The sequence below is a fragment of the Pinus tabuliformis genome, chromosome 7, assembly GCF_031772625.1.
Source record: "Pinus tabuliformis cultivar Carrire ecotype Pingquan chromosome 7, CPIR1, whole genome shotgun sequence".
In the NCBI taxonomy this organism is placed as follows: domain Eukaryota; kingdom Viridiplantae; phylum Streptophyta; class Pinopsida; order Pinales; family Pinaceae; genus Pinus; species Pinus tabuliformis.
Genome location: NC_142293.1, coordinates 1,656,922,724 through 1,656,944,899, shown reverse-complemented (window position 1 = coordinate 1,656,944,899; position 22,176 = coordinate 1,656,922,724).

Below are 22,176 nucleotides of genomic sequence, written 5' to 3'. Positions count from 1 at the left end.
TTTTCTATATTGGTTCTTCCAATATATTGGTGTTGGTGTAGGGGCAGGTCTCCATACCCAGAGGCCTGCACGATGGGCTATTAGCTCAGCGGAAGAGCGTGCCCCTGATAATCGCGTCGTTGTGCCTGGGCTATGAAGGCTCTCAATCATATGGATAGTTCAATGTGCTCATCAGCGCCTGACCCAGAGATTTGGATCATCCAAGGAGGAGTTACCTCCTGGTCGGACATGGTATCAGAGCCAACACCATTTTTGGCTTCCCTCTCTGCTTTGTAACTCCCTTTTGCCTATTCTACCCATGTTCTGCCTATTTTTCAGAACTAACCTCTTGCAACCACTCCACAGGTGTGCCTCTATCAAGAATTTGATAACCGTTCTGCAGGTTTTCCCCTCTCTGGCAACTGCTGCAGATGTTTGGCTGGTTATGTGAGGCAACTGCTCCATGGTATTGGCCCTCCACCTTCCCTAAAAAAAAAAATCATGGGTACTTGCTTTAACACAGAATTTTAGGCTATGACTCTCAGATTGATGGTGAAGAAAACCTGTAGATACATGCCTTATTATCTATTCTAATATGTTTGTAAGTGGGTTGTACTGGTGAATTTTGAAAGAGGCATTTTATTTGAGTCATGTATAGGATGTTTTTAAGTGGGTTGTACTATTGAATTTTGAAAGAGGCATTTTATTTGAGTCCTGTATAGGATTTTTTTAAGTGGGATGTACTCATGAATTTTGAAAGAGACATTTTATTTTGTAAAAAATGTGCTTGTTTTCATCAAAGATACAGGTCAGAAATATGTGCTTTGTTGATAGTTAGACATTGAGGTTCAATTTTTGTGTGGACCAAATCTAAATCAAACCTTCTGATGTGGAAGCCTTACATCTGTACTCACCTATTTTATTTTGTGAGCATGTCGATACCTATGTTATATACATTAAACTTGTAGTTTTTTTTACAAGCAAAAGTGCAATTTCTTACAACGTATTGGTAGCAAAAGTATATTTTTAAAAAAAATGCACTTATTAATATTTATTGTGGGAGTGGTCCTCAATGGGAAGGAAAATTATCCTGAGTGGTCTCCAAAAATCAAACACACTCTCATTTTTAATGGGCTGTGGAAAGGAGTGTGTGTTGGAAAGGGAGATAAAGAGCCAGAAAATCCTACCTCAGACAAGGAATTCGCCATTTGGGAAAATAAGAACAACAAGGCTTATGCATTGATTGAAGCATCAGTAAATGAAGAGGTGAGTCGCCATATTTTTCCATTTTCAAATGCTTTCGAAGCCTTACAAAAACTGAAGGAACTCTATGACTCACACTCTGCACTTGAAGTTGTTCAACTCAGGATTAAAATGTTCACCCTTAAATTACAAAATGATGATCCTCTTGCTCTTGCATCAGAAGTAAAATCTATTATGCATGATATCAAAGTCACTAATGTTGAACTAGACATTCCTTCGATAGCTTTCTCAAGGCACTTTATCCCACTTACTCAAATTATCATGAGTCATTGCAACCAAATGGAAACCTCAAAGATATTACCTTTGACTCCCTTATGAAAAAAATTGTTGAATGGGAGAAATATTTTGGGAAGAAGACAACTCCTCAGTCTTCTGAAGAGGTTGCATGCCTTGCACATAGAGAGAAGAATATTTCTCAAGATTCTTCCAGAGGAAGAGGTGGTCAAAGAGGAAGAGGAAGAAATTCTAGAGGCAGGGGGGGCAGACACTCTCAAGGAGAAAAGTCAGATTTGCATTGCATACACTACAAAAGAGATGGATCACATGATGCATCCACATGCAAGTTGCCTTGGGACAAAATTGAGCATGAAAGAAACCAACCCAAAGGTAAAACTAATGACAAAGAGAAAGGTAAAGCACCTGAATCCGCTCACTATGTTGTGGCACACTATAATATTGGAGTAAATGAAGACTTATTTAATGCTTCACTTGCTTCTTGGAAAAATGATTGGTTGCTTGATTCAGGAGAAACTTGCCACATGACTTTTACAAGTGATATTTTTGAAGAATTTACTGACAATTTTGATGGAGCAGTATACTTTGTAGACAAATCAAAACTCAAGCCATCAGGGCTTGGTACAACCAGGCTTAAATTGCCTAGTCTTCCAGACTTTCTTCTACATCATGTTTTATATCTCCCACAGCTGAGGAGAAACTTGTTATCCTTGGTCCACATCCACCAGCAAGGAAAATCCATTCATATGTTTGATGGCAAGCTTGAGGTGAAAAAGCATCAAACCACTCACTTGTCATGGCGGGGATAGAAGAAGAAAGGCTTCTCAAGCTGCACGGTACCTCTACTCGTGCACAAAATTTCTCATACAATTCTCATTATGAAGAAGGTACATTTCCATCAAGTTAATTATGGTATGCTATATTTGGACACTTGAACTATGACAACATCTGCTTGTTGAAGAAAAATGGTGTTATTGGTTTGCCTACAATTCCTAGGAAACTTAAGCAATGTGAGGCTTGCATTCTAGGAAAACATAACAAACAATCTTTTCATGATTCACATTCTAGAGCACATAGCAAACTTGAACTCATTCATTTAGATTTATGTGGTCCAATGTCTGTTCCTTCTACAAATGGAAATAAATATATGATGACATTTATTGATGACTACACCAAAATGTGTTTGATTTATTTATTGAAGAACAAATATGATTCTTTTCAAACATTCAAGAACTTTCATACATGGATTGAAAATGATGCACAATCTCATATTGGCTCTATTCACACTGATAATGGAAAATAATACACTTCAAATGAATTTGAAAACTATCTTCGCCAACATGGGATAAAACATCATACAATTGTTCCTTATAATCCCCAATAGAACGAAATATCTGAAAGAATGAATAGGACAATCTTAAATATGGTGTGCTCTATGATGTTTTTCAAAAATGTAAAATTGATGTTTTGGGTTGATGCAGTTCTATGTGCTATATATGTAAAGAATAGATGTCCATCTAATGATATTAGAAACAAGACTCCTTATGAAATGTGGTATGGGCACATTCCTTCAATAAAGCATCTTAGGGTCTTTGGTTCCACATGTTATGCCTTGATACCAAAGGTACATAGAAACAAACTTGGTGCAAGAAGTTGTAAGTGTATCTTCTCGGGGTATTCAAACACCTCCAAAGAATATCATCTTTATGATGAAGTCAATAAAAATTTTGTTGTATCTAGAGATGTAATCTTTCTTGAATCATCCAAAACTGACAATGTTGTTGAGCGGCAACTTGATCGCTTGGATAGATTCACAAATGAAAAATCATTTCAAGAATTTGATAATCAGATTCCACATCTTAAAGGGGGGATTCCTATACTAGATAAACCTGTGGAATCTTCTTTTGAAGCACTCTCTCCCCCGCATGAAACTCCAACAACGAATGATACTTTGTGTGGTGTGATTGACAGAATTGGGAGACTCAATATTGATTCAATTCAAACTCAATCAATGGAGCAGCATCGACCATATTAGAAAGGTCCTCCAAAGTGGCTGACAAAGACACTTGAAAGTGTTCGTCCTGATGAGGTTGGAAAGATAGGAACTAGAAATTCAACCCGAAGAAATGGAGGTGATGTAGATGACTCTGATTCACCTGTTGATATGGATGTTTCTTATGATTGTGAATTCAGAATTTTTCTACAGATTTTGAACCAACTTCCTTCAAAGAAGTTGCTTCTAATGATGAATGGAAATAATCAATGCAAAAGGAGTATGATCCCTTGATAAATAATGGCACTTTGAAGTTGGTTGATCCTCCATTGGGTGCCAAACCAATTGGCTGCAAGTGGGTCTACAAGAACAAGTATAAAGTTGATGGCTCACTTGAAAAGCACAAATCTAGGCTTGTGGTAAAAGGTTTTGCATAGAAGGAAGGGGTCGATTATGAGGAGACTTTTTCCCCCATAGCAAATCCAGACACTCTTTGCCCTAGCAGCACAGAATAGTTGGAATGTCCATCAAATGGATGTAAAAACTGCTTTCTTGAATGGATATCTAAAAGAGAATTTTTTTTATGTCCTAGACTGAAGGATTTGCTATAAAAGGAAATGAACATAAAGTATGAAAACTTGTGAAATCCTTGTATGGCCTCAAACAAGCACCACGAACCTGGTATGAAAAACTAACTGAGCATCTTCTAAAACTCAATTTCAAACATTAGGATCTTGATGATGCAACTTTGTTTATCAAGAAGGTTGGAAAAATAGTTGTATATCTTGTGGTATATGTAGACGATCTTTTGATGACAAGGAACAATGAGAGCTACATTGCATCCATAAAGAAGGAATTGAGGAAATGTTTTGAAATAATTGGTTTGGGTTATGTTCATTACTATCTTGGTATTAAAGTAACTCAACATCCAAAGTCCATATTCCTTTCTCAAAAGAAGTACATTGGAGATCTGTTGAAGAGATTCGGCATGACTGAATGCAATCCTCTGACTACTCCAATGGAACAAAACTTAAAGCTCACATCCATTGAAGGAAAAGAATTTGAGGATGCAACAAAGTATAGACAACTTGTAGGAAGTCTCAACTACCTAACTACTACCAGACTAGACATTTCGTTTGTTGTTGGAATCCCCTCCAAGTTTATGCAAAAGCTTTGTGAAGGACATTGGTCTGTTGCAAAAAGAATTCTAAAGTACTTGAAGGGAACTCAAGACTTTGGAATCAAGTATACACAGGTGGGCAACTTCAGCTTGATTGGATACTCTGATTCAGACTTCAATGGAGACAAAGAAACTAGGGCATCTACTTCAGGTTATGCTACGAGTCTTGGATCAGGAGCTGTCTCCTAGATATCATGCAAACAATCAGTTCCACCAGATTCCACAACAGAGGCAGAATATGTGGCAGCAGCTGAGGCAACAAAAGAAATTTTATGGCTCAGGAAAATTCTTGAAGATATGCAAGTAAAACAAGTACAATCTACTTCACTCATGATTGACAATAACTTGGCAATAAATTTGGCCAAGAACCCAAAGTTCCATGATCGAATGAATCACATCAATACAAAATATCATCTGCTTCGACATCATGTTGAGGCCAAAACAATCCATCTTCGCCATTGTTCCACTAATGAGTAGATTGCAAACATCTTCACCAAAGCGCTTGGAAGAGAAAAGCTTGAAAGATTCAGAACGATGCTTGGACTCACCAACATCCCTTCATATTAAGGGGGGGAATGTTGACACATAATCATAGGGATTGGGTGAAAAACTGTAATTAGTGTAAATAAATAATAGAGGAAATGGAGAGTCATCAGGAGATGAACTGAATAGTCACTTCCTCTCGTATATAATAATAAACAATATGAGTGAATAATACGATTACATTTGAGGAGTTACCTCTTGGTTTGACAGGTCTTAATAAGCGTAGTGGGAATTTGAAGTACGGGATGACCTCATTTTTAATGACTGGTTGAAGTTTAAGAAGGACAACTGCATGTGCTATTAATGGAACACGGTAAGCCCATATTTATCCATATGGAGGTACTGCGGGCACATAAATATGTGGGTAGAGGAAGCCTCAAAAAGCGAAGGTTGTGCACTCCCTTTGGCATGGGGGAATGTTGGGCCCTACATTTGTACCCATTTTTCACGTCTTATTCCACTTTTTTTACTGTCACTTACCCTACTTTACCAATTTTGTACCCTAAAACCACTTCACACTAGCTAAACCACACTACTTTATAGTGGAGGTAAGATTTGTTACTAAGTGCTATTTTCCGTATGCCTTTAATTGATTTAGGTAGATTTTAAATGAACTTATAACTCTTGAATTAATTTGACTAATCCTTAAAAGGACTCACAGACATATGATGTACGTGGACAGGTCAGTACACAGTCCAACACATAGTCCAACATACAATACAACACACAGTTCAACATCGCAACAAGCAGTCATTTTTGGAACCACCATTATGTACTTAGTTTTGCATCTCATTTAGTACTCTACTCAGCATCAGCCAACCAGTCAACCTTTGGCATCCTAGAATAGGCCTTCTCATTATTGAACATGGAATTAGTTTTGTCATTTCAAGGATAGTTCCATGATCGAGACAAGTTAGGTTGCAATTATCCTGTAGATATCATTTGGCCTAACTTAGCTCATATCTTATATATTTTTACTTTCCTTAGTTAATCAATTGTAACTAGTTTTCATCGGCTTGAACTCTTTGAAAGGCTCGATATTTTATATGTAAAGTTACACACATAGACAGATTGGCATCATGACATATATGCTCAAGATGAGATGGTGATTGTGGCACAACCTTTTTAATGTTGTAATGTTAAGATCGAAATTCTGACCGATGTATTATTGAATTTGTAATATAATTATTCTCTCGACTTTTACTCTCATTTAATTGTTCATGTTTTTCTTGTTAGAAAATTATATATTACAGAGCAATGGAACACATAAAAAATACTACATAAATATAAACACAGAAAACACATAAAACAAGAGAGACATAGATATACGTGGTTCACCCAATTTGGGCTACGTCCCTGGAGAAACAACCAACCGTTCCTTTACATTATCCAGCAAACTGAAGAGATACAACCTATAGCAGATCTGCTGTAATACCCTCTTCTCTCTCACACAATATCCTTTCTCTTTCTCACTCAGAATACAGATCTACATAGACGCAATACAATTCTCTCATATATAGCAAGGGGTTTCCTTCTAGGGAAAAAACCCTAAATTAAACATAACTTCTACCTTCAAATCTCTGTCTAATGAACGACCCAGATTGACTATGAAATTGCAACATTTTACAGGGAAATTTTACATCTACTTTTAGCTTCGGGGGGGCTCCCAAAGATCACAACTGCCCTGCCCCCCCAGGCCCCCCTTGCAACACAAATATTACGGGTGGCGTTGCCTCCACATTACGAATTGGGGTCTAATGCGGTGATACCTATGAATAAAGAAGATAATCGGGCTCCACACCCAACAATCTCCCACATGGAGATTGATTATAGCAACTCCACAGATGCTTCATTTGTTGGACAATGGCTCCACTTTGGACCTAGTTGTTTCTCATCTTCATGATCATACTTGAAGACCAATTGAACTGAGTAATATCTCAATTTCTCCCTAGTTACAACTTTTGTTAACATATGTGTAGGATTCTGGCGAGTGTGTATATTTTCCAGATTCAACTATCCATCTTCCAACACTGACCGTATGAAATGATACTTGAGTTGTATATGTTTTGTCTTGGAATGAAATGCAGAGTTCTTTGCAAGATGTATGGCACTCTGGATATCACTGTATAACCTGCCCAACTCTTGCTTCTTACCCAATTCATCCATAAATCTTTATAACCAAATCATTTCTTTACTAGCCTATGTAACAACAACATACTTTGCTTCCGTTGTTGAGTGTACAACAAAACTTTTCAGTTTTGAAACCCAACTGACAGTTGTTCCACCTACAGTAAACACATACCCTATTGTGCTCGTCCTGTTATCTCTATCACTCGCCATGTATGCATCAACATATCCCTGTATAGCAATGTTTGAACCACCAAAGCATAATGTTTAATTTGTGGTACCTCTAAAATACCTGAGAATCCACTTCGCCGCCATCCAATGTTCTTTTCCTGGATTGTTCATGTACTTGCTTACAACTCCCACTGCATGTGCAATATCAGGCCTTGTGCAGACCATTGCATACATTAAGCTTCCAACTACTAATGCATATGGAACTTTAGACATATAAGCCATTTCTTCCTGAGTCTTATGACACACCTCCTTACTTAGTTTGAAATGGCTAGCCAAAGGTATACTAACTGGTTTTGCATTTTTCTTTTTAAATCTTTCAACACCTTTTCTATGTACTCACTCTGAGACAATGTTAATTTTCGATTCTTCCTATCTCTAGTTATTCTCATACCAAAGATTTGTTTTGCAGCACCCAAATCCTTCATTGCAAATGAGTTCGCCAATTTTCTTTTGAGCACATTTATTTCCTGCATGTTAAACCTGCAACAAGCATGTCATCTACATACAATAACAATATAATATAGCTGCGATAATTTTTCTTTTGAGATAAACAAAATGATCAGAGTGACATCTAGTATAACCTTGTTCAGACATAAACCTGTCAAATTTTAGATACCATTGCCTTGGAGCCTGTTTTAAGCCATACAAGCTCTTCTTCAACCTACACACTAGTTTCTCCTTCCCTTTTACCTTATATCCTTGTGGCTATTGCATATATATCCCTTCCTCCAAATTCCCATGGAGAAAAGTTGTCTTTACATCTAACTACTCAAGATGCAAATCTCTAGCTGCTACTAGACTTAAAATAGTTCTAATTAAAGTCATTTTAACAATAGGAGAAAAATATATCATCAAAGTCTATACCATTTTTCTATGAAAACCCCTTCACCACAAGTCTAGCTTTATACCTTTTTCTACCTCCATATTCTTCCTTCAACCTGTAAACCCATTTATTCTACAATGTTGTTTTACCTGCAGGCAACCTGATAAGCCCCAATCTAGTTATGTGCTAAGGAGTCCATCTCTTCTTTCATGGCTTGCTCCCACTTCTTCCTGGTTTCTACCTGCAGTACTTCTTCATAACATTTTGGTTCACCAGAATCAGTCAACAATACATAATATAATGAAGGAGAGTATCATTCAAGGGGTCTACTTATCCTGGTAGATCTTCTAACACCACTTTCAGGTGTTTGAGGTGCTTGTTGCTGTTGTGGTTGTTGTTTTTGTTCTGGTTGTTGATCATTATGATTTCAAGCACCTTCACTTTTTCTGTGATCTCATCAAGCACTGTGTATTATCTATTTTCTTTTTCCTGTTTCTTTTCCTGCAATTAATCCTTATACAAAACATTTTCATTGAATATGTCATCTCTGATTCTAATGATTTTGTGTTTTTCATAATCATAAAAGGGATAAACAAAATCATTAACACCATATCCAGTAAAGGTACATTTTTATTTTTATTTTTCCTCAAGCGTTGTTCTATTTTCTTTATTAATGTGGATAAAGGCTTCACAACCAAAAGTATTTAAAAATAAGTAGTTTACCTTTTTACTTGTCCATGCCTCCTCTGGAATACCACCATCCAAGGAACTTGAAGGCCCTCTGTTTATTAGATAAACAACAATATCTACAGCATATGCCCAAAATTGTAAAGGCAATCTTGCATGCAATCTCATGCACCTTGCACGCTCCATGATTGTCCTGTTCATCCTTTCTGACACACCATTTTCTTGAGGTGTTCCTGAAGCTATCTTCTGTCTGCCAATTCCATTCTTTGAACAATACCTATCAAACTCTTTATTGAAATATTCACCTCCATTATCTATCTGAGACAATTTAACCTTTTCTTGTCTCATTTTCAACCAGAGCTTTCTATTTCTTGAAAGTATCAAATACATCATATTTATTTTGAATACAATAAATCTAGGTCTTTCTCGTTACTTCATCAATAAAAGTAACATAATAACAAGAGACACTGAGAGATGATACCTAAGCAAGTCCCCATACATCTGTATGCACAAGCTCTAAGTTTTCAATCTTCTTTTCTTTCCCAACTCTGAGGAATTTGACTCTCTTCTCTTTTCCATAAACACAATTCTCATAGAATTTTAAATCAACATGCTTCAAACCTGGCAACAAATTTCTTGAGTGAAGAATATGCATCCCTTTCTCACTCATGTGCCCAAGCCTATGATGCTACAATGTCATATCTTCTCTTGTAGAGGTTAAAGAATTAACATAATTGGAAATACCATTGCATAACTACAATATGCCAACCTTTCCTCCTTTTGCTATTACTAGGGCTCCTTTAGTGACCTTCCAGGTTTTATTTGTAAAAGTAGTTACACAACCTTCACCTCCTAAATACCCTATTGAAATCAGATTTTTCTTCATGTCTGGAACATTCCTTACCTCCTTCAATAGCCATTTATTTCCATTCTGATGTTTTATGAAAATTGTACCCATTCTAGTGATTTTACAAGGTTTATCATCACCCAATCAAACCTGTCCAAAATCTCCTTATACATAATCATGAAAAATTTTCCTATCAGGTGTGGCATGGAATGAGGCCCCTGAATCTACCACTTAGGCATCAATAATATTTTCTAGTGAAAGAATCAAAGCATCTTGCAACACATCACCTATCACATTTTCTTCATGATTTTTTTCTTGTTGCGCATCTCCTTCTTTTCCCTTCCGAGACTTGCAGTCTTTCTTCAGGTGTCCTTTCTTCCCGCATTTCTAGCACACTATCCCCGATCTAGACTTGGATCTACCTTTCCTTGACTTACTGCAATATCTTGGGCTCTATCCTCTATCCTCTTTCCATTTTTCTTCCCCTAGTCTCTACAGTCAAAGCATTACTTGATGTCTCACTAGAGCTTTTCTGTCGCATTTCCTCACTAAGGATTGCACCGACAACATCATCAAACTTTAAAGTACTATATCTAGAGACAGAGTTACTAATGGCCATAACTAAACCATTCCAACTTTCTGGCAATGAGCATAGAAATAACAGAGCCCTAAATTCATCATCAAAGTTACCCCTACAGAACTTAACCGAATGGTAACTGTGTTAAATTCATTTAAATTATCAGCAACAGATCCACCTTCTGACATCTTCATATTAAATAAACACTTCCTAAGAAATACCTTATTTCAGGTTGAGGTTTTTTCATATAGTTTGGCCAATTCTTTCATTAAACCCTTTGTTGTCATTTCCTTTGAAATATTAAAGGCTACTAATGCCACTAGGCATAGTCGTATTGTTCCAAGTGCCTTTCTATCGAGAATATCCCATTTTGTGTCTGTCATACTCGCCAGCTTCTTTGTCTTTTCACTTAATGATAGGTACAAATCTTTCTGGTAGAAATAATCTTCCATCTGCATCTTCCACAGCTGGTAGTTTTGGCCGTTAAATTTTTTGACCCTAAACCTACCATCTTCTGCCATTACTCCCACTCAAACCACAAACCCTTCTCTCTTGCGAATTTATCAAGCAAATAGACCTTCGGCTCTGATACCAATTGTTATAAAATTATATATTACAGAGCAATGGAACACATAAAAAATACTACAAAAATATAAACACATAAAACAAGAGAGAAACAGATATACATGGTTCACCCAATTTGGGTTACGTCCACGAAGAAACAACCAGTCCTTCCTTTTATATTATCCAGCAAAATAAAGAGATACAACCTACAATAAATCCGTTGTAATACCCTCTTCGCTCTCACGCAATCTCCTCTCTCTTTCTCACTCAGAATAAATATCTACATAGATGCAATACAATTCCCTCATAAATAGCGATGGGTTGCCTTCTAGGGAAAAAAACCCTAAATTAAACATAACTTCTACCGTAGCGCAAATATTACGGACAGAAACGGGTGGCGTTGTCACCACATTAAGAATTGGGGTCCAATGTGGTGATATCTCTAAATAAATAAGATAATTAGGCTCCACATCCAACATTATTGATTCACAAAGTAGTGAGTTAGTTTCTGCTTTCTCTAGGTAGTGGCAAGGGCCCACCACGAACCTGGAATCTAGTCTTGTAAAAATTGTAGAGTATAGGAAAGTGTGTTTTGATTCAGTAAATAGAATTTCATTTCATTTTTAAATCGAGTTGTTAATGGTTTTCAAAATTCCAGTACTTCATTTCATACTTAAGATTCCTCTCTGCTTTCATAACTCTGGTAACAAATGTATCGCTACTAAAGTCTTTGCAAGTTGTGGAGGATTGTTATAGACATATCTTGTACATGATTAACTTTTTGATCTCACTTATACTTTCATGAATGGTTGGAAAAAGGGAAGTTTCAATTCGAAATGCATTTTTGAAGAAACAAATGTCTGTGTTTTGAATTAAACCTCTTATTTTGAATTGAAATTGTTTCCATCAGTTATGAGTATACATATATATACTAGTGACATGAGGTTCTTGTAGCGTGTGCTATGTTTGGCATACCTAGCATTGATTGGAAACAAAGTATTATTGGTTAGCATAGGTTGTGTGTTAATTCTTTAAGGAGTTGTGTGACATTTGCAAGATCGTTATTTTGATTTCTTGTGTAGGATTTATTTGAATCAGAGTGTAATCATCATTTCAATAGATGGTTATTTGCTTCATTTTGTAGAAGGTTCCAATTAGAATTATTTTCGTTCGTTATTAAAATAGGTTGAAGCTGTCTGTGGTGATTTAAATTAGTTCTGAATTAGAAGAGTATCAATTATGCCTTACGAATGTTGAGTTGTTTGAATCAAGTAACACATAGGGATTGTTATCATTGAGTTTCCTTTGATTCATAGTATCTTGAGGATTATCTTGTGCAATGATTTTGAATCAAGTTACTGTTAGTTTGGTTTGAAAACATCAGTAGTGATAGTTATTTGTTTTATTTCTGAATGACTTATTGAGTTAAATAAGTCATAGTTAAAAATTATATAATAGTGATTTGAGTTTTGAATGATATAGACTAGATTAAAATAAAATAGGTTTCTTCACTTCATATTTTGTGGATGAGATCATAGATATAGGAATTCATAATTTCGTACGAGAACTGTTTAGGGCCTGAATCAGAACTTAGTGCAACTCAAAGTTTACGAACTCTGGATGACAATTTAATTTAAGGAACCCAATGACATATAAAATCCCTAACAATAAGAATTCAATAATACGAGGAGAAATTCTGTTAAAAAAATTAACAATCACTAAAGAGTTTGAGGGAAAAATAATGAAGAGATCAAAGTATGAGGATTGTAATGCTACGTGGAATATATGGAACCTCAATCCTTAAGGAAGAAGTGATAACATGAGCACAAATATGTAAATGAGCATTAAAATAGGGTGACTCGTGAAAATGAAGTACTATCAATAGGAAAGCACAAAATGCAAGTCAAAATGGTAAGGCAACTTAACAAGGAGGGAAGGCCCTAAAGGTCAACATAAGAGAATAAAAAAGGTTTAATGAAACATAGGTAGAGGACAATATGATGTCTAAGTGCTAGTTTGCATAAGTATATCTAAAATGGGTAGTGAATGCCTTTGAAAAATGGCTCTCAAAAAAGAATATGGCACACATGAAACTAATACCATGGCATGAAAGCGATCAATATAATCAATCCAACAACACATACCATGCATAAATAAAAGATCTCTCCTACACAGAAAAAGAAAAAAAAGATGTTGGTTGAACTTAATAAATACATCCATGATAAGTTCAAAAATCATTTGTTTGGTGTGAGTTATGAGTTCGAAAAAATTGACCTAAATCTGCTAGCATAGATTGCAAGTTGTTGGATTTTCTAATCCAAGTACCTAACTTCCAAGTTGGTCCTCGCATCCTTCTTTATCTTTTTATACATTTCATTTTAATTTTTAGGCAATATTTGGTTGGCACATAACCCTATTAGGGTTTCCATCAAGTCTCGTAGGGCACGAAGGAATGGATGCATGAAAATGTGTGTTTATTCTTTCAACATGTGTGTGATCACATCATAGAAAAACCTCATAGCCATACGATATAGTCATTTGGTTGTTTGATTGAAAAAAACATGAAATAACACAATTATTTAGTGAATAGTCACACCACCACATGTTTGAGTGGTGTGACTCTCGTGTGAATCACACATACTTATAACTAGGTTCCAACGTGATGATGTTTCTATCAAGTTAAAAACTACATGGAAGCATAATGGATTTATGGAAAATAGCATGATACTAATGATATTTTTCATGTGTTTTAGAAATATGTGTTGATGCCTCTCCACTAAATGGAGTGGGAGAATGAGGGGCTTAGAGGACAAGTGATGGGAAAGCCCCTAGTGTAGAGGAAATTAATGGTGTGTAGGCTATTGAAGTACATTTAGTGCCCTTTAATGAGGACAAGGGAAGGGAAACTAAAGATAATAGTCAGTGTATGAAATCCTAATGCTTATTTTTTGGTGCAATGGAAGAAACTAGAGCTAGCCCTCTTTAATGTGTACTTCTCTATTAGGATTTCTATCTAAGGAAAGGAGACTAACCCATGTCCCCCATCAATGATGGCTACAATGGTGGAGGTGTTGAAAAAATTATTGTGAGGGTACCGAAAAAGGATCACTAGGATTATGGTCCATATGGTAGTGAGGATGGGTAGTTCCTTTGGCCCATGTCAAATCTTATACTACGAAATAAGGCTAATCAAGAGAATGATGGGAAGGACTAGATATGCATGAGCCTAGATTCCATTAGGAGTATTACAGATGCAACTAACCCATTGCCTTAGGTAAGGCGGAAGAAATTTCATGTGGAACACTCTTATGTGCCATTTTATTTGATCGAGTACCATCTATTCAACCTCATTATGTGATTGGGTCAACCTTGATGAGGAATCCATAATAGTTACAATACAGAGAACTTGTGATGTGGATTAATGTGGGTGTAATAGGGAAGGTATTAATTATTTAATTATTTACTTCCTAGGAGTAACAATACCTCCTGGCCTGACATGTTGAATGATTACTCATATGTTGAGATGGACTTGTTCTAGCCATTTTTTAGTTTATTTTTCAAAAAATAAAAATAAAAATAAATAAATAATTATATATGTGTGTATATGTATATGTATATACATATACATATACATATATATATAAAGATAAAAAGAGGATGTATACAAACTCAGACACTGGTGTAATGCTCATCTCTTTTATAAAGTGTATTCTATAATTTTTTCTTTGATGTAAGCATGATTTTTTAGATTGGAGACTTTATAAAAGTGGAAAGTGACAATATAAGTATGGATGGTGGGCCACCCCACATATGTATGTAGCATTGGAAAATTAAAGAGCACACAAGTTGTGAGCACATCACCGCACTTTTTAATCAAATGGCGCCCACATTGAAACTCGGCGGCACAAACAAAACAAAAGAGAGGCAATTTCACAAAGTATTCATTGGGGAGATCAACAGCCCTAATCTACCCACTATCACTCCAATATAAACCATTTACCAACCTAGGAGCTCCCGAGGGTGGTAAATGGGTGTTCGATGGAAACCACTGATGACGGAAAGTGGGCGTGTACATGCGAGCCAACTCACCTCTCCACGTCACTTCTCCCATGTCATATTTTCTCCCACCTCTCTTACCACGTCATCCTTATACGTATTCATAATTCCACTTTCTGTCCATGTGAAATAAATCTCGTTTAACACGTCATTTTCCCCATTTTCATACAATTTTTTCTCCTGCTCTTGGTTCAAGTTCTCAACACCAACCATTTTAAAAGCCCAAGTAACAATGTTGCTTGTTTTCCCCTACTTTAAATTAAAAGGATAAAAATCTAAAATGGCTAAGGAAACTTCTTTATCTACATCTACCACTCATATACCTATGATGGATGTGGAGAGGGATATTTTCAACTCTATTTGTTCAAAATTGAGTTAGAAGTCTCTCATCGAGTAATAAACTTTGGTCTTGGCACTATTGTTATCCCTTAGATTTGCCCTTTTCCAGAATTCATTAGTTGGATTACTTCATCCTTGTATCCTTAATGGAATTTTGTCAAGGACTCTGTAGGAGAAAATATTTTTCATATCTCTTCTCTATTAATTTGTCAAGCTCTAGACTTCCCAGAGTCTGATAATTATATGGCATTCATTGATTATTCACTTTTTTTGTATATCAAATTTTTATGCAAAAGATAAAAACAAGTTGTTTGGTCTCATTTTACCTCATGATTTTGTTCTCTCTCCAAACACTACGAAGTTTCCCATAACCTCATTTTCTGAAGATATTAAGCCAATCCTTTATGTTATTATGAGTGTATTGGGGAAAGATGATACTAGAACCATCAATTTCTAGGCTCTAGGGTTTTTCCATTTGATAATGCAACCATACATTATAATAGACATTCCATCTTACTGGGAGCATGCCATTAACCTCTAATTTCAGAATTTTAGCATCACTAGCTATTTTAGATATCCATCTTTGCTTGTTTACTTATTCCTCTACCATCATGCAGATCAATTTATGGGATTGGGGTTAAATGTTGTTGATCCTAATAAACAAAAGGAAATTGTCATCCACTGGAGTTATATAGTCAGCAGGAAGGAAGGAAAAAATGCACGATTTTTCATTCTATATATCCTCTTTTATGTCAGTTGCATACAAAATTATCAATAACCTACCTGCTCCTAGAATTCTTTCATAGGCTAAATCCTTACTATAGTTAAGTAGAGACCTCAAGGTTGGTGATTGGTATATATTTGAAGATAATTTGGAAATAAGGTTATACGGTGTAGAGGTTCCACCTTATGAGTTGCCTACATTTGCACCTATGAGGATTTTTTCTTTAGAATTAATCAAGTAGAGTTTGAATGTGGACCAAATCCACTTTGTTGCAACTTGAAAGGATTTCTTATCTAAGCTTCCTAGAATAGTGGGTCCATTTATTGTGAATAATAGACAAGTTGCAGAGGAGATTGAAAAAATGTTGCAAGAGTTTGGTTTTGAACAAGGAGATAAATGGAAATATGACCCACATCAAGTAATTTCAAAAAGAAGGGTGGAAATATCTTGTTCTCCATATACTCATAAAGAAAGACCAAAACTGGAAAAATTATCAAATCTTGGTATGGAGTTATCACAATAATGTATAGATGTAGAAACTCCTCTTCCTAAAGAAAATGGCTTGAAAAAATGTGCTACAGAATTTATGGATGTTGACCTTGAGAGTTCACAATATAGTAAAACAGCTAAAATTCAAGAAGAATGGGCAGGGACTTCACAGTTAATATAAAAACAATTAAGTGAGATAGGATTAAAATTACAACTAAGAGATATAAGGTGTGCATACTCATCTCCAATTCCTAATGAAGAAGATTTATCTTCCCTAAATACTTTGAAGGATAATTTTCAACAGATTGAAGAGAAAAATGTCAAAGTGAGAAGTAATGTCATGACAGAGTTGGAAGCTCAATTAGTCTCAAATTATCAAACTAGGCTCCTATTAGCTATAGATCTAGTGAGGAATCAATTGAGGATTCCATTTACCCAGCTAGTATCTCAATCCATTTCACAAGGTGTAGATTTCAAAACATTAAATTTATATGTAAATACCAAAGATATTCCTCTCCCAAAAAAAAAAACTACCCAGAAAAATAGGGGAATTAATCTACAGCCTCAGTCAAACTTATTTTGGCTAAAGAGTTGTTAAACATAAACCAAGAGGTTGCAGAATTTAAACAACATAATCCATAACTGTTGTAGAGAATAGATAAACATGTGTGCATCGTGGTAGTATTAGTTGATATAGAGGACCCAATAGAAAATTTGGCCAGGTCCATGATAGAGTTGATGATATTAGAAGATGAATTAAATAAGATACAGAGAGACATAAATTATACCAAAGTGTTAGGACTCCATATTGTCCCTTTTTGTTCACACATTTTGTTATCTTCCAACCTCTTTCAAACTATAATTAAAGCCCATGTTATTACTTTAATCTATTTTCCAAGGTATATAACATGTCTTCTCATTATTATACGTTTGATTTATTTTACATGTAACTTTACATTTCCTTCATGGTTAATCGTTGATCGGATAGTTGCTGAAACAATTTTGAAGACTGCAGATATTATTGCGGACTACGTTGCTAAAATAGTTTTGTCATTTTGGATTACGTTGCTGAAACAGTTAAGAACAATGTGCAAATAACGTTGCTGAAACAGCCGTGATTTGCATTTTTAGAACCAGCAACAACAGAAGAGGATCATCGAAGGAGCTGTTACATGGGCCATAACAACTCCATTCCAAAGTCAGACATTTTCATAACCATTGTAATAGTATTTTGTTAATGGAAGACTCGGTTATCCTATTTTACCATTTCAAGTCAAAATAGGATTGACAATGTAATTAATTGTAATTGATGTCTCCTCTTTAAAAAGAGGAGACATCAACATTAGAAGGATATAGAGAGATTACGGGAAGGTCTAGCTGGGGAGCAAGGAACTTTAATCTTTTGTAATATGATACTTTGACAGATGAATAAAAGATTGTTCTGAGCATTTTCTCTTAAGTTCCATTGCTTGGGGAATCTTGTGAGAAGGACAGGGCCCACCTTCATCACAAGATTCACCCCTTAAATTCTGTAGTGTGTTAAGTATTATTTTTACATTCATGTCTTGTTAATTCCTGTTTGCTGAATTTACTTATGCGTTATTGAAACTTTGTATTTACTGCTGAAACTCTGTTTCTGCTCGGTTATTGCATTGTTTCCATAATTTCGTTCATAGGTAATCAATGATTATTTTGATTGGTTTCCTAGAGTGAGTTTGTGAAGCATAGTAATCAGAAACAGGTGCTGAAGATTCCTACTTGGGGAATAGGGTCCTGTTCTCTGTTAGAGCACAGCTAGTCTTTTCCTTTGCAGATTGATTTCCTTTCTAGATTGTTCTTTTTAACTGTAATCCAGGATTCCTTTGATCATTGTCTGCAATAGAGAGATTGCTTTTGTTGTAACTCAAAGTAGAACTTCAGTTGTTTAAAGCAAGGTGTGATTAGAATAAATTATACTGCAACTTTTTACTGCTTTTGGAATTGAGCATATATAGTGTGTAATTTCCTTTGAAATAAACAAACTTCCCTGGGTTGACAATTCATGTAGCACTGGTTGTTTAAATTAATAAGCAATTAAAGTGACCAACATTTTGGCACCGTTGCCGGGGAAGTGAATTGTAGATTTCAAAAGCATTAATGTTTTTCTTTTAGATATGCAGAATTCATGAGAGGACGCAAGAAAACTAACCATACGGGTGGCAAGGGAAAATAAGGAGGAAGAAAGACCTTTATTGACGATATCATATCAAAGGCTGAAACTTCTAATAGGCTGAGCTCTTGGAAGCCCAAGCCTTAGCTCTCCCTCCAAACAAACTACGAAACAGAGGAAGTTGTGGGCCCTGAAAAAGTTGAGGAAACAATAGAAGAAATTGAAGAACCAGTAGAGGATTTTAAGGAATCGGTTGAAGAATTGAGGAACCAATTGAAGATATTGAGGAACCAATTGAAGACGTTGAGGAGCCAATAGAAAACATTGAAGACAGAGCAAGTGCAACAGGAGAACAACCAATGGAAGAGAATAATGAAGGATTCTATGGTGGAAGACAGGTAGAACCTGAAGGAAGAGGTGAGAATTCTCTCTCTACCTTGGGATTTCCTATTGGTGATTTGCCCAGAGGAGCAACTCCTATGAAGAATATCCCACTTTCAGCCTTACCTAACTTCCATGGGTTATCTTCTGAAGATCCTGATGAGTTTCTTTTTGAGTTTGATATATTATGCGGAAGCTATGATTATGTTACTAATGCTAAAAAATTGAAGCTGTTTCCAGCAACAATAAAAGGAAATGCACTAAGATGGTTCATGAGTCTGGGAGGCCATGTAATCACAACATGGGAACAGATGAAACAGAAGTTTCTGCTCAAATATCAGGACTACTGCCAAATGAGAGAAAAAATGGAAGAATTATTTAAGATGGTGCAAAAGGAGGATGAGAATCTGGAGGACTTTGTGGAAAGGCTGCAATATAGCCTGCAAAGATCCAATCATCCTGATGTAAGTAAAGATATTCTTAAATCAATATTATTAAAAGGGGTGAGGGATGATTGTCTAGACATGTTGAATATGCTTGGTAAAGGGGACATATCTAAAGAATCATATGATGAGATTGTTAACCTTTGAAAAAGATGTTCAAGAGGAGCTGCAAGAACAAATCAAATAGCAAGGATAATACATATTCAAGAGTTCAGAAATCAGCTAGTGGAGGAGCAACAAGAGCTGAAATAGGTAATTTACTTGAGGGAAATTATCAAAGAAGAACTTCAAAAATTGCTTAATGCAGGGTTTATATATCCCATATCTGACAGTGAATGGGTTTCTCCATTGGCAATAGTACCTAAGAAAAACGGGAAATGGAGGGTGTGTGTAGATTATAGAGCCTTAAACAAAGCCACTCAAAAGGATCACTTCCCCTTGCCATTCATTGATCAGGTGTTAGATAGTTTGTCAGGAAATAAATTCTTCTCCTCTTTAGATGGTTTTAGCGGGTATAATCAAATCAAAATTGCACCCCAAGACCAGGATAAGACCACTTTTACTAGTCCCTGGGGAACTTTTGCCTATAGAGTTCTCCCATTTGGACTATGTAATGCTCCAACAACTTTCCAAAGAGCAGTGATAGGAATCTTTTCTGATATGCTTAATGACTCCATGGAGATATTTATGGATGATTTCACCCCTTATGGTGTGTCTTTTGAAGATGCATTGCAAAACCTTGAAAAAGTACTTAAACGTTGTGTACAAGCTCACCTTTCCTTAAGCACTGAAAAATTTCATATGATGATGAATGAAGGAATTGTACTTGGACATTTTATTTCATTTCAAGGAATTTAGGTAGATCCATCCAAAATACAGGTAATTCAAAACCTTCATATTCCTAGAACACAAACTGATGTAAGAAGCTTTTTAGGACATGCAGGATACTATAGAAGATTTATTAAGAATTTTTCTAAAATAGCTTATCCTTTGTTTGTGTTACTTATGAAAAATGATGAATTTAAGTGGACTAATCTTTGCCAGAAAGCATTTGATGAACTCAAGCATCAACTATCTACAGCTCCTATTTTAAGGGGACTTGATTGGGCACTTCCCTTTCATATATCCTCTGATGCTTTAGATACTGCAATTGGAGCTGTCTTGGGACAAGAGGAAAACCATCTTCCTTATGCTATCTATTTTATTAGTGAGAATATGACTACTGCTGAGCTTAATTACACAGTTACTGAAAATGAATTCTTAGCAGTTATTTATGCTATTAATAAGTTTCGACATTACATTACTGGTTACTCTACTTTTGTCCATACTGACCACTCAACTATTAAGTATTTAATGAACAAATATTTCACAAATGCCCGAGTTACCAGGTGGTATTATTATTACAAGAATTTGATATTGCAATTGTATATCGACCAGGTAAAGAAAATGTAGCTGTTGATTTCCTTTCTTGGTTGAACGCTGATGATAATACTCCAGTAGATGATTCCTTTCCTGATGAATATTTATTTTCAGTATCTACTCACTCACCTTGGTATGCAGACATTGCCAATTATTTGGTTGCAGGAAAGTTACCATCACACCTATCACATCGAGAGAAAAGAAAGATCATTCAACAAAGTGCTCGGTATTGCTGGATAAGTGGGTATCTTTTCCACACAGGACTTGATCATGAAATCTGGAGATGCATTAGAGAAGATGAGGTTTATGATATATTGAAAGCTTGTCATGATGGCCCTTGTGGGGGGCATTTTGCTGATAAGAGAATGTCACATAAAATTCTCAAGATGGGTTATTACTGGCCCTCACTTTTCAAGGATGCAAAGAAATGTGTTCGGGACTGCGATAGCTATCAGAGAATGGGTCAACCAAATCATAGAGATGAAATGCCATTGAATCCCAAGGTAATACTTGAACACTTTGAAAGATGGGCTCTAGATTTTGTAGGGCCCATTAATTCTCCATCCAATCAAAGAGTTTACATATTAGTTTGTACAGATTATATGACTAAATGGGTGGAGGCTAAAGCACTCATTAGAGCTAATGAAGAATCTGTTTTAGCTTTTCTATTTGAAGAAATCTTTGTTAGATTTGGAGTACCTAGAGAGCTAGTTACATATGGAGGAACTCCTTTCAATTCTCATGGTTTTAAATCCACCCTTCAAAAATATTATATTCATCATAGGATGACTACACCATACCACCCCCAAGCTAACGGGCAGGTGGAGAGTACAAATAAATTCATAGAAGCCATTCTAACAAAAACAATGAAGGAGAATAGGAAAGATTGGTCTCAAAGGCTCCCTGAAGCACTATGGGATTACAGAACTACCTGGAGGAATACTATAGGATTTTCTCCCTATGAATTGGTTTATGGTAAAAGTGTTGTTTTTCCTGTGGAATTTGAAATTAAAACCTTAAGAATTGTTGTGGCTATTAACCTTGATTTGACTCATGCATAGACAACAAGGTTGCAGCAGCTTCAAGAATTGGATGAAAAGAGGTTAGATGTCGTTCATCAAACAACTA